Source organism: Euprymna scolopes, chromosome 5, assembly GCF_053919585.1.
Source record: "Euprymna scolopes isolate OS-2025 chromosome 5, ASM5391958v1, whole genome shotgun sequence".
In the NCBI taxonomy this organism is placed as follows: Eukaryota; Metazoa; Mollusca; class Cephalopoda; order Sepiida; family Sepiolidae; genus Euprymna; species Euprymna scolopes.
In genome coordinates, this window is record NC_136486.1 from 14,219,521 (window position 1) to 14,232,552 (window position 13,032).

Consider the following 13,032-nt stretch of genomic DNA (forward strand, 5'->3'; position numbering starts at 1 on the left):
CCGTTAAACCAGTTTAGTAGATCCGACATTACGACCATAGAGACTATAGTTGGAAGGTTTACACTAATCTACGATAGCCTCTCTTTAAATATTTGTTATCGTATGTAGATGTTTAGTTATTTCCAGATGTAGAATTCATTTCATTTCGTTATGTTATATGCTAGATACTGTATATCTATCCCATGCTTACTAATAGACGAGTACTCATTCACATTTAGACGGTTATAATGCATCTAGTATAACGTTGAACTGTTTGCCGGCTGATGAAGTGTAAGAAATACTTCTGTAGTAATTCTGACGTGCAGCGGTACTTCAACAAAGAAAGATGCCAACAAAACGTTACGTAAAAAGGGAACATTCAAAAGAAACAGAGAAACACAAGAGGAGCATTATCAGCCAAGACAAACGTGGACTGAATTGCTAAAATAAAGTTTGTATAATATAATGTGGTTTTATTATTTATTTTAACTATGTAGCAAAATATTACTTTCTGAATATTTTTAGTACTTATTAATTTGTTTTATTTATTAATTTGTTTTATGTGGGTCAATTTTATATTTAAAATACAAGTTTATTAATTTGTTTTATTTGGGTCGGTTTTATATTTAAAATACAACGGTCATTATTTTCGTAGAACTGTTAATGAACTCATATTTGCTGCGTGTTTTTGTTTGTTCTCTCCACAAACAAATTTTTCGCTATCCAGAAAAACATCAGTTTTATCAAAATGTATTTATTGATTAGATATATTCCTTATTCTTGTAGAATACGCACGAGTCCTGCTAGTATGGAATTATTTTATAAAAACTTTCTGTAACTAAAATGTGAATTTTATTTTAAAAAAATGTTGGTAGGGAATCTTAATCTCTAACAGAGATCTGAGAATGTTCATAGCGATAACATGTGCTGACCGTATGTCAGTATGAAGAAAAAAGAAGCCCTTGTTAGTCGAGGCGTGAAAAGACGGCAGCTGCAAGCTTTTTATCTACAAAATTGCACCATTAAACTAATTACTTATTTAATTGCGTTCGTTCAGAAGGACCAGTCGGCTCATCTCACGGAGATGTTTCTTCATCTATCCGTAAAACAGTCCCTACCAGGATGGCAGTGAGTCCATTTACACTAGTTGCCATCAGGGTCATGGATTTGTTTCCCTCTTTGACGACATATCGATCCGTTTCGTCGCCGTGTAATGTCTGCTCGATTGGTTTACATTATTTAAGAAAGGGATATGGCCCCCTTTTGTATTTATTAAATGCCGAAGTGCAATAAATACGGTCAATCATTCATTGATAGTTTAAGTTTTCTGTATAGATTCATTTTAATTATTTTAGGACATTTATGGTTTATCGCAATATACACTGTAAATAGGACATTCATTAGATAAGTTTCACACTTTTACGGCACGTCAAACTTTTTTAACGATAAACACGTGGAGTAATCAATTTTTTTATTGCATTTTCACCCCAAACAAGGCACATGCCACTTTGTTGTAAGGGGCTACTATCAGGTACATAAGCATCAAGGGTACTGTGTAGGGAGTTGGGCAGCAAGATGTCGGTTCACGTTACACTTGAACTTCTGCATGTCAGTACAGTTGGGGAAACAGGGACCCGGAAGGGAATTCCAAAGTCCAGCGGTTCTGGTGAAGAAACTACTGGAGTAAAAGGCTCTCTTACATCTATGGATCTCTACTGTGAAGGGGTGGGATTTTGCTGTTTGTCAGATTTGTGGGGGTATTTACATCGAGGGAGCACAAGTGCTTGCAGTTCGTCAGAACATTCACCGTTAAAAGTACTTGTAGAACAGAAAGAGGAATGAAACATTTCGTCGATGGGACAGAGGCTGTAGTTCAGATGATAGTTCAGGACCTATCAGGTTGGCGACTCTCTTTTGAATCGTGTGCAGGAGCGAGAGACTAGTGGCAGATGCACCAGCCCAAATATGACAACAATACTCCATACATGGGTGAATGGTGGCCTTATAGAGGTATAGGATATTTTCGGGCGTTAATAGCTTTCTAGCACGGAATAGACCTTCGCAGCGGTCCTGGCAATGTTCCAACTCATGTTTCCTGTGAACGTTAGGCCGAGGAGGTTAAAAGATGTACTTTCAGATAAAGAGTCTTTGGCCATTGCTATTGCTGGTAGAGAAGGTTTCTTGTAATTATTGAAGGAAACAAGTTTAGATTATTAAACATATCTAATTTAATTTGAATAAATAACTTCACTTTCATATTTAAAAGATATGTCCTTTCGACTAGCCTTTCATCAATATGTTAATACGTATATTTCCCCTAAGGTTCTTCCTCAAGTAAGGAATGTACCTTAGTCTAGCTGCGGGGTTGTGAGTTCAAAATTGTATTAAAATTATAAATACAAAATATAAACATTTGAAATGAACTACAAATTTGTATAAAAAATATTTTTCTATGCGTTATTTGAATTTCCAGTTTGCCGCCTGTAAAAGTACATCTTTTACTAAAGGTTATTATGACAATCTATTTATTTATGATGTTGCAGTATAGAAGCCTAATAGAAATTTATACACATACACACATACGCATATACACACATATACATGTGTATGTTAAAACGAAAATCATGTAGAAAATATTTTAACCTATATTTCTCACAAAGGGAAAGAAAAATCAATTTAGTTACATAAATATGAAACAAACCTTAAATAATATTCAATAGATAATGGTTTATATAATAATAAATACGAGGTATGCAGTAACTAAAATATATTTAAGCGTATTTTACGACCGGGCAATGGTTTCATAACCGGCTTAATTATCGTTATGCGAAGCTATTTGTTTGTTTGTTTACAAACAAACAGGTCAAGCACTGTAAGAGTAGTGGGAAAGTGTATAATAAACGGGCATTTAATGAGGTCGTTTAGGTCAGAACGACCAGCTATCAACTTTATGGTTGTAGGTTCAATCTCTGGCTAAATACAGGTGCTAGTCTAGCCGCAAGTCTGTATGTGGATGACTATATATATATTTTTTTTTTACATAGGCATCACCACTTATCAAGGCCAAGAGGCCACTTGAGGATAAGGGTTAAAGAGTGTACAGTAGAAATTGGACAATGCAGTAATCGTTAGTAATGGAAATTCGGTAAATTTATTAACTTATATGGGACGGTTCATTAAAAACTTGTTTACGTTAGACTTGAAGACAACCATATTGTAGTCAGAAGTAAAATGGAAGAAGGACATTTTTTTGGAGATGCCTTTCACACATGGAACAGCACTTTTCAATAAAACAAGAGAGTTTTTTTTAGAAAGAGCTAAGCTCCATTTGCAAACTTTTGTTCAACTATTATAGTCTTGATCTTACAAGACCCCTGTAACACACTGTGTAAAAATGTGAAAAATATCAAAAGTAATGGCCATGATGTGGTATGGCTATCTAAGAGATATTTGCTGTAAGCAATTATTAGCAAACATGACCGAAATACGAAGCAATGGTGATATTGTTGAAATAAACGAGAGTGTCATTGTGGAAAGGAAGTACCACAGAGGGCGCATGCTGCCACAGAGATGGATATTTGGAGGTTTTTTGTTTTTTTTTTACTACTAAGAAGGTACCACTTATCAAGGCCCAGAGGCCATTCGAGGACAAAGGTTAATGAGTGTACAGTAGTCAATGGGACAATATCATAGTAATCGTTAGTAGTGGAAATTTGATAAATTGTATTACTTAAATGGACGACTCATCAAGAACTTGTTTATGTTGGACTTGAAGATTACCATATTGTACCTATTTACAATGCCTCCTCACGGGACAGAGTTAGACACCAGGGTCGTTTTTTAACGTGGAGAAAAGGTACAAAAATAAAAAAAAATTGTCTCAGTTGTGAAGGACTGCTCCTCCACCGAAAGAGAACAATAAATGGAAGTGGAGCATCTGAAGAACAGATACTACACTTTGATCTTCATATATAATTTATTTCGTGAAAAAAAAAAATTGCAATCAAAATAATTTCATGTAAAATTAAAATAAATTAAAAGTAAAATTCAAATTTGCAAAACAAATTTAGACACAAGGCCCTATAAGATCTGAGTGGGGTGTGTGTTGCAGGGTCTTTGTTACTAAAGTGAAAATGGAGTCTTTGGCGACTTTACTCTTGACTGGCAATATTTACCACAATACCTCATTCACTCTGTGGACTCTAAACTAACTAATGAAGACCCCAGCGTTTTTGCAAAAAAGAATATATTTACAATTACTGTGTGTGTGCAGGTGTGTGTAATTTTTTTTTTGTCTTGGCCAAAAGGCCGGGAAATGGAAGAGATTTCTACAGGCATGCAGTTCTAAGAAGGAAGCTTCTGTTCATGGAACCTACGTTTCGGTTTAGGCACAAATAAAGAGTGGGCGAAATTATTGATAGTGGTTTCAGCTACATGAGTGTTTTTTCATAAAAGTTTGGTATATATATATATATATATATATATATATATATATATATATATATATATATATATATATATATATATATGGTGACTTTTTCATGCCAGATGAGGGAGTAATCTTTCTCTCGGAGTGAGTCCATCTCAATAAGGCGGATATCCTGCAATGCGGCAACATCCATTAAGTCGAAATAGTTCATCGTTAATGAGTTCTATCTTGCGAGCGCCGCCGACTGTTCGTACGTCTGTCGTAAGACAAGCTAAGCTCTATAGCTGAGAGAGTGTCATCGTAGACACCACGCTAGCGTTCACCGAGCCCTTTCCGGGGGGGCTGGTTTGCTGCCAACCCTTTCCAAGCTCATAAAGGACATTGGCAGAAAAGGCACCATGGTAGAGCAGCATTCCAGCCGAAGTGTAGAACCGGCAGAGCCACCATGATGCAATAAAAACAGACCATCAGCCAGCTCCGTATCCACTTGAAAGTGACCTCAACGATACCAACAGAGAGAAGTGCAGAGTCCGTTTCCATACGGGATATAGCATTACAAACACTCCGATATTATACAGCTGATGACAGAGCATCTGTTCTAAGCGCTACCAAAGTGTTAGGGCTCTTGTACTGTCAGTCGGAATAAAAAGGCCAGACAAATTCTCAAACCAGTACCGTCAAATCTATCAGGGACTGTTAAGTGTTGAGACATCCCGTTGAAGAAATATGGCGGTGGAGGAGCAGTGCAGTCGCGATACTGAGTGTAAAGTAATAGCTAGTAACAAAGATGGCGACCAAGAATAAAATGCGGTCCGTGACGTAGTTAACGGTGAAATGATTGAATCCAAAATTCGACAATTTTTATAGTAACTTTGGAAGATTTTCATTGGTTGGCTAGCACAGCTGGTGGGTATAAAAAATCATTGGTCTCATACCCCCCATCAGGAGTCAAAAACATTTCACACACCCCTTTTTTGATATAATGAAAAAATCCTTTCGGATTCAATTTTGGTTTTGCTTGAGAAAATGAAAAAAAAATAAAGAAAGAAATAAATAAATAAAAATAAATTGAACAAATAAAAATGAACCAATAAAATAATTGTTTTTTTTTTGTTTTTTTGTTTTGGAGGAATTTTTCCTTATTCTCATTTGTCAAAAAGAATTATCAATATATTGGTATAATGTGTGCAAAAAGAAGCCACTTTTTTGTAAATTACACTGAGTTTTCTTTGGATACATATAAAAATAAACGCTTTTTAAATATATATAAACATACAAATAGAACCCTATTCAAATACATATAAATATATATGCACAAAAATTCACAAATATACTTTGTTTTTTTTTAACAAAAACTGGAAACATTATAAATAAAGTTCAAAACGTACCTTAGATTATTTCTCCCCATCGGGCTGATCGGACCTGCCAAGTCACAGTGCACAAATGAGAGAATTTTCGTGGCCTTTTTGTCTGGCGTACTGCTTATATATTTTGCATTTTCCCCTGTGCACACACATCACAATTTGGGAGATCGTCTGAAGGTATTATTTTCATGCCTTCGACTACATTTGGTAATTTTTTAATATCAGCTGTATTGCAGTGTCCTAGAATTTAATGCCAGGTTTCCAAGTAATGACAGGCAGTTTTTGAGAGAACCATACTTTTTAAATAATATAGTCGGCCATTTTCTTTAATGTCAAATACAGTTCCATTGGGGTATATCAATTTTGACTTGTTTCAGCCAAACTTTATATTCGCGCCTTGTTTAGTGGCAGCCTTCATGGAAAATATTCCTTGCTTAAATGTCGGTATGAACAGAGCATTTTTAAGAATACAGTTACAGATTTCGTTTTTATTATTTTTTTTTAGGGATATGTAAGCATCGCCTCTTTTCAAGACTATATCATTTATTTTACTACCGTCGGCAAGTTCGACAAAATGACTTTGTGGATTAAAGTTTGAATCAAAATTAATAAAATCAGATTCCTTGGTGATAACGTGTGCTGTAGCACCACAGTCTACGAGGTGATTTTGACCGTTTGTCGTATTGTCAAAGTTACATGTGAATAGAAATGTATGTTCTTCCTCCAAGTTCTCAACGTTTTTCACGGAGTTCATTTTAGAGCGTTTATATCGAAATTGGAAACTTTTGTCGTTGGGTCGTCCACAATTAAAGCAGATAATTTTATTCTTTTTCTTAGGAAAATTCCTTTTGGGGAACACGTTGCGGTGAGGTGCGTAATTTAGTGATGTCTGTTTTCGAGAAACATTTTTGAACTTCATAATATTGCATGAGCATACGATTAGTCTCTTCGTAACTGCGTAATGTCACTTTAAAATTACTGAAATTTATGGGGTTGTCTTTTTGCGTTATAACAGTTGTAAATGGTTCAAAATCGAACGGAAGTCCTTTGAGGATCATTGATATCAACAAGCTATCGCTTATTATTGCACCTGAGTTTTAAGGCATTGGCGGTTGTTCCTGCCCTTATAACGTAGTCGGTAATAGTTTCATCCTCGTTACATTTCAGAGACGTAAGTTCTGTTTATAGTGATATAATTTTCGGTTTCCCTTTTGATAAATAATTTTCTGTTAATATGCTCAGTGCTTTCCGTCCATCACCCAAAGCGTCTCTTATAATCAGAGGCAGACTTCTATCGTCTAAGTATTGAATCAGTTCTGCAAAAACAGTCGCGTTCTTTTCGAGAAATTCGGGGTCGTTATGGTTTTCTGTTGGAGATTGTATCACTTTGTGTAGTTTTCGTATCCTTAAATACCCCAGAAATTTTACCTGCCACAATTCAAATTTAGATTCCGAACCATCAAAGAAAAGACGATGGCTGGGCACATAACCTGTTAATTGTTGAGACATCCTGTTGAACAAAGATGGCGGTGGAGAAGCAGTGCAATCCCGATTCTGAGTGTAAAGTAATTGCTAGTAACAAAGATGCGGCCCGTGACGTAGTAAACGGCGAACTGATTGAATCCAAAATTCAACAATTTGTATAATAACTTTGGAAGATTTTTATTGGTTGGTTAGCACAACCGGTGGCTATAAAACAATCATCGAAATCGTTGGTCTAATACCTCCCGCCCCCAATAGTCAAAAACATTTCACAGAAAACATTTTCAGTCCAATCCTGTTAGCATACATATTAAACAAGCACCCTTAAAATGCCCAAGATTATGGGACGGGAATGCGGCGAATATTGGGGACAGGATTCATTACCCCTATCAATAATCTTTAATGCGCCCCTGTGATCGAACCTCTGCTCCTGGCTAATAGGCAAAGAAGGAGTATGGAAACTGATCGATAGGAAGAGCCTCCCTCTCCCGTTCTATGTCAGTGGCACAGGTTTTACATTGGAGTTTTCATTTTCCTAAATGGATTACCTGACCAGATCTACTGACCTATCAGCACCGAGACGGTTTTCCCAGCGCCTGGCTAAAAAACCAGGGGTTTCTACGCCCCCGCATGGGTTGTTAGAATTAATCGAGTTAGTATCAAAGTTAATTAACATCTGTTTGAAGTTACATTCCTCAAATAAGATATTAAGATTGAGAGATGCGGTTATTCACACGTTTTACGAGGAAAGGCAGATGTGGGTATGCATGAGTATGGGATGTAGATTAATGGTTAATATCTACTAGAGTTAAACGAGGTTTAAATATGGTTTGTGGATTAATATATACGTTGGAAAAATATAGTATAAAGAGTTAAGGTACGATTCAAAATAAAATTTAGCTGTTAGTTTTTATGTTAAGAAAATCATCACTACTTTGACCCATCTAAGGGAAAGAAAGATAGAGTTGCTACTTAATATATGTCACTTTAAATATAAGTACAAACTATAGCTAATAAGTATCTATCTTATAGATAAGCTGTAGAATATAGATATGTTATAAGTAGTGCTATGACAATAGAATATTATTTTCATTGTTTTGACTCCCGACTATATATTCAGCACTGTTAAACACAGTTGATCAACCGAGAACCGCATCACTCTATATAAAAGCATATAAGATATCAACGGATTACCACTCGAGAGTCAAAACAATGAAAGGAATATATTGTCATATCCCTAGTTATAAAATAAAGCATGCCTTCTCATGGACAGACCTCTAGATGTTTAGTATCGACTTTTAAAGGTCAGCTTTCTAAATTTAATGACCGGAAGCTAAACCTCTCACCAAAGGTATATGCAAAGTATGTGATTTTAAAGTAGCTTGGGGAGTTAATGTGATAACTTACTTAGCGTTTATAAATTCTGATTTATTGTACGTAGTATGGTTTCACCTTCTCCTCTTTTTAAAATAAATAGGACATCCCGATCTAATAATTTATAATCTGGAACAATGTAAAAATATTTTCCTGGCCTTGTCTCGTAGTTAAGTAATTAGAGTTGCCAACTATCAACAAGATAGATAAATGTTCGATCTATGGTTTAACCTAGTCGCAATAAGAAATCGTAATACAGAAAAACAGTCTGTTGTTATTGATGGCCACGCAAACACACACACACACACACATGCACAGACACGCACGTATGTATACACATACAAGTTTGCGTATTTTAATTAAGCTATGCGTTCAACAAAACAAGCGGAAAAAATAATGAAACATTCTATCAAACGTATGATTGCTTACAGAGCTAGAAAATATTTAGGAAAAATATGAAAAACAAACACATAGCTTTTAATCAAACTTGTCTGGATAATCAATTTCTGCAAATGAATGCGTACATATATACACATACTCACATACACATTCACTCTCCCTCTCTTTCCCTCTCACACCCACATACACACAGATATATATATATATATATATATATATATATATATATATATATATTTGAAAATAATTTCAGACGAGGACGCATCACAGAACGTCTTAAACGCGTAAAAACGATTTCAATGATTTAAAAACATTATTACAATGATCCAAACATAATTTTCAATGAAAAACCAAGACACAGAATAATAAAATAATGTTAAAAAATACACATTGTTCGTGACTACCCCCTTATTTAAATATATATATATATATATATATATATATATATAAAGAGAGAGAGAAAGAGAGAGATCGATAGAGATAAAGAGAGATATATTTTAATATATATTGAAATAAATGCATAAATATATAAGAATGAGAGTTCAATAGAAACATTTTTTTAATTTTAATAAAATAAAACACGCATCAAGTGCGCTTGAAACCAAATCACAACGTAATATTAGGAAATTAAACAAATAATTTATTTGTTTGAAATTTATCACAAATATATTTCGGAGGTAGACTCCATCTTCAGTGTGTTGTTTTGTTTCTTTTTTCGTCTTCTTTCGATGTTGAAAATTTGTAGCAAGAAGTCAGTTTGTATAAAGCCTAATATTACGTTGTGATTTGGTTTCAAGCCTACTTGATGCGTATTTTATTTTATTCAAATTAAAACAACGTTTCTATATGAACTCACATTCTTGACGTTATTCTCGCGTTACATATGTACAGTTCAAACATTTCAAAAGGGAGTATTATTAGAGTTAAGTTTTTTAATTAAAGTGGTTAGAGAAGTTCCTTGGTTATTATTAGAATTATGCTTGTTAAAAGAAGAAATGTGGTTTGATATTCTTTTCTTAATCAATGCTTAAGTAGCGCCAATATATGTATGTACTTTATCAAAAGCTCGAGGTCTGATATTAATATTAATTTGCTGATTTGTATGAGTTAAATAGTTTGAATTTTCTTCATAGTGTTCAACAAATTGTGGGACAATGATTGTATGAGGACGATTTTGGAGGGGATAATGAGTGTTGTTAGTGTTAGGATGTCTGTTAGAAGAAATATTATTATTCCTATTATTATTATTATTATTATTATTATTATTATTATTATTATTGCTAGTTGTATGATTGTGATGGAGGGGCTGCCGAATGGTATATTGGATTAGTAACTATATCAGATGGGGGATGGGAAGAAGGATAACTTGAAGACGAAATATTAGTGTCTGTTATGGGAGGATTACGTGGGAGCTCAGTAATTGTGCATGAATATATAACATCTTTATGTATGCAATCATTATTGAGTGGGCGATGATGTTTGTTATTACAATTACAGTTGGTTTGGGGTTTAATTTGGAAAGGGATTTTTTGAGCTGATTTAATTTGTTGTTATTATATGATAAGATTCTTTGTCCTAAATTAGGCATTGTTGAATAAGAAATTCTGATTGAGTTTTTATTGAAAATAGTATTATATCTGTGTGGATATTTGAAAGAGTTTTGTACAATTTTGAAGAATTCCTTAGGTATATTAGTTTTGACATTTACGCTAAATGGAGGATTAAACCCAATATTTTTCTTTCTCCTGATGCGACTGGGTGGGTTATATGTATTGCGATTAGTATTTTGGATTTGGATAGACTGGTTCATTGTTATTGATAGCAGCAGATCTTGTAATTTGAACTGGTTTCTTACGAGTCATATTGTGTGTGATTACAGATTTAAGGCGGCCTGCAGGAGGAGCATAATTGTTGTATTTAATCTTTTCTTTGTGTCCTGAGTTCCTTAAGGTATTTTTGAAGAAAGTAGCATTTTGATTAAAAGTTTTTTTTATCGGCATAAAGAGTAGAAATTATTCTAGAGACGGATGGTACTATAGATTTTATAATTGAGTTTGGGTGGTTAGAAAATTTACGGACGTATAAAAGCGTAAGGTTAGGTTTATGATAGGGGCTATGAGTTTCGGTGTTAAGATTAAGTGTAACATCTAGAAAATTTGAGGTTTTTTTGTTTGGTTCGATAATTATAGAAAGGCCAAACTTATTAAAGAAGTTATGTAATTTTTAAATTCTTTTGTTGTACTCTCTTGGCCTGGCTGTTGTAGTAAAAAGGCATCATCTTTGTAAAGACCCCCTTGGATATTTTTAAAGTGGTATTTAAGTTCTTTCAGTAAGAAGAGTCCCACTAAATCGGTAACTTCTGCAGAGTCAGAAGCACTCATCAAGATGTCAAAATTATCAGCGGTGTTCTTTCTAGTCCAAAGCTTATTGTTAAATTGTATAAAGGACTTTCTCGCTAAGAGGATTAATTAAATTTCTAAATTAGTTAAGTCAGAATTTCTTTTAGCAAAGATTAAAGCCTTATTTAAGAGGATCGGAGAAATTGATTGATAATAATTTTGAATCTCAAAGTTTATGAAGTTAAGGAGGTGTTTATTCTTAAAGGAGACAGACCAAGTAATTACGGAATCCGAATTTAGCTAAAGAGGGAAACTTACTTTTTTCATTAATAGAAGGGATGATTCTATCTAAGATATTTTTGCTTACAGCACCTAAGTCAGAGTTAAATGGGCAGATTAATCTGATGGAGGGGTTGTCATAGAAATTAGGTTTACGATACTTGAGGGTGAATCTAGGGGTACCCGGATAAATTATTTCAGTGAAGTTATGAATATTCATAGAAGTCAGTAAAAGTTTAGCTTCAGAATTAATGGAATCTAAAGTCTTAGGAGGGACTATTTTATAAGATTTATACAAAGGTCTTTTATATGTAGGATAGGCAAGTTTATAATATTTTTTTGTCTTATCAGCAGGGACGAATATATGTTTATTCTTTTTAACTTTTTCGGCAAAAGTATTTATTTTTCGAGTAACCGGATTATAATGGTGTTTTTGTTTCTTAAATTTAATTTTTTTTATTAAATTTAACATGGAATTCTCAAACTCATGACGATAAGGCTTATATTTAGGGTGGGCAGTGGTTTTTATTCCGTAAAATTTGGCAGCAATTCTTTCGATTTTCTTTTGTTCTCTATGAGAGTTGATAGGGAGTTCATTTGTAAAGATTTCTGGGTGATGTTGGTCTTCAGAGGAAATAGGCGTTTTAAGTTTATTATTTAATGGTTAAGTCATGTTTATAAGCCTTCCACCTGATATTTTTTAGGAAAGTTGGGTAGGAATAGGGATATTTTTGGCAGACAGAGGAATGTGTTCCTTTTCAAACATATCTGGAGAGAATAAGCTATGAGCTCTATCTCCTATTTGGTTTTATCGCGCTTTTACATCTGGTTAAGATTACTTTATAAATATTAATTCTTTAATATTGATAATATACATTAGTTTTACCATCTTGGATCATTTTAGTAAATTTAATTGTAATTTTTATTTTATATATATATATATATATATATATATATATATATATATATAGAGAGAGAGAGAGAGAGAGAGAGAGTATAACTACATTGAAAAGGAATGAACAAATAAGAGAGAGGGAGAGAGTCGGGGAAATATAGAAATCTATTGTTACATATTTTAATTGATGTGGTTTTATCTCATTTTGCCTCTTATTGACTTTGTCAAAAATTTAATTCTGACCAGAGTTGGGCTTCATAGTCCGAAATTGAGCCGGTGTAAAGGTTGTGAAATGAACGTTATTTCGCGACTCCAACGCGGAAGTCGTTAACAACTAGATGAAGAAATACGACGTATTGATTCTCTGGTGAGTTGTTGGACAAGCTACGAAAGATACCAACGACACCCGCATCCACACGCTTGGGCTTGGAATGGTGCATTTACGTCGACAACCAACTGGTAACAAATAAAGTGCTCACCGAAGTACTGTAA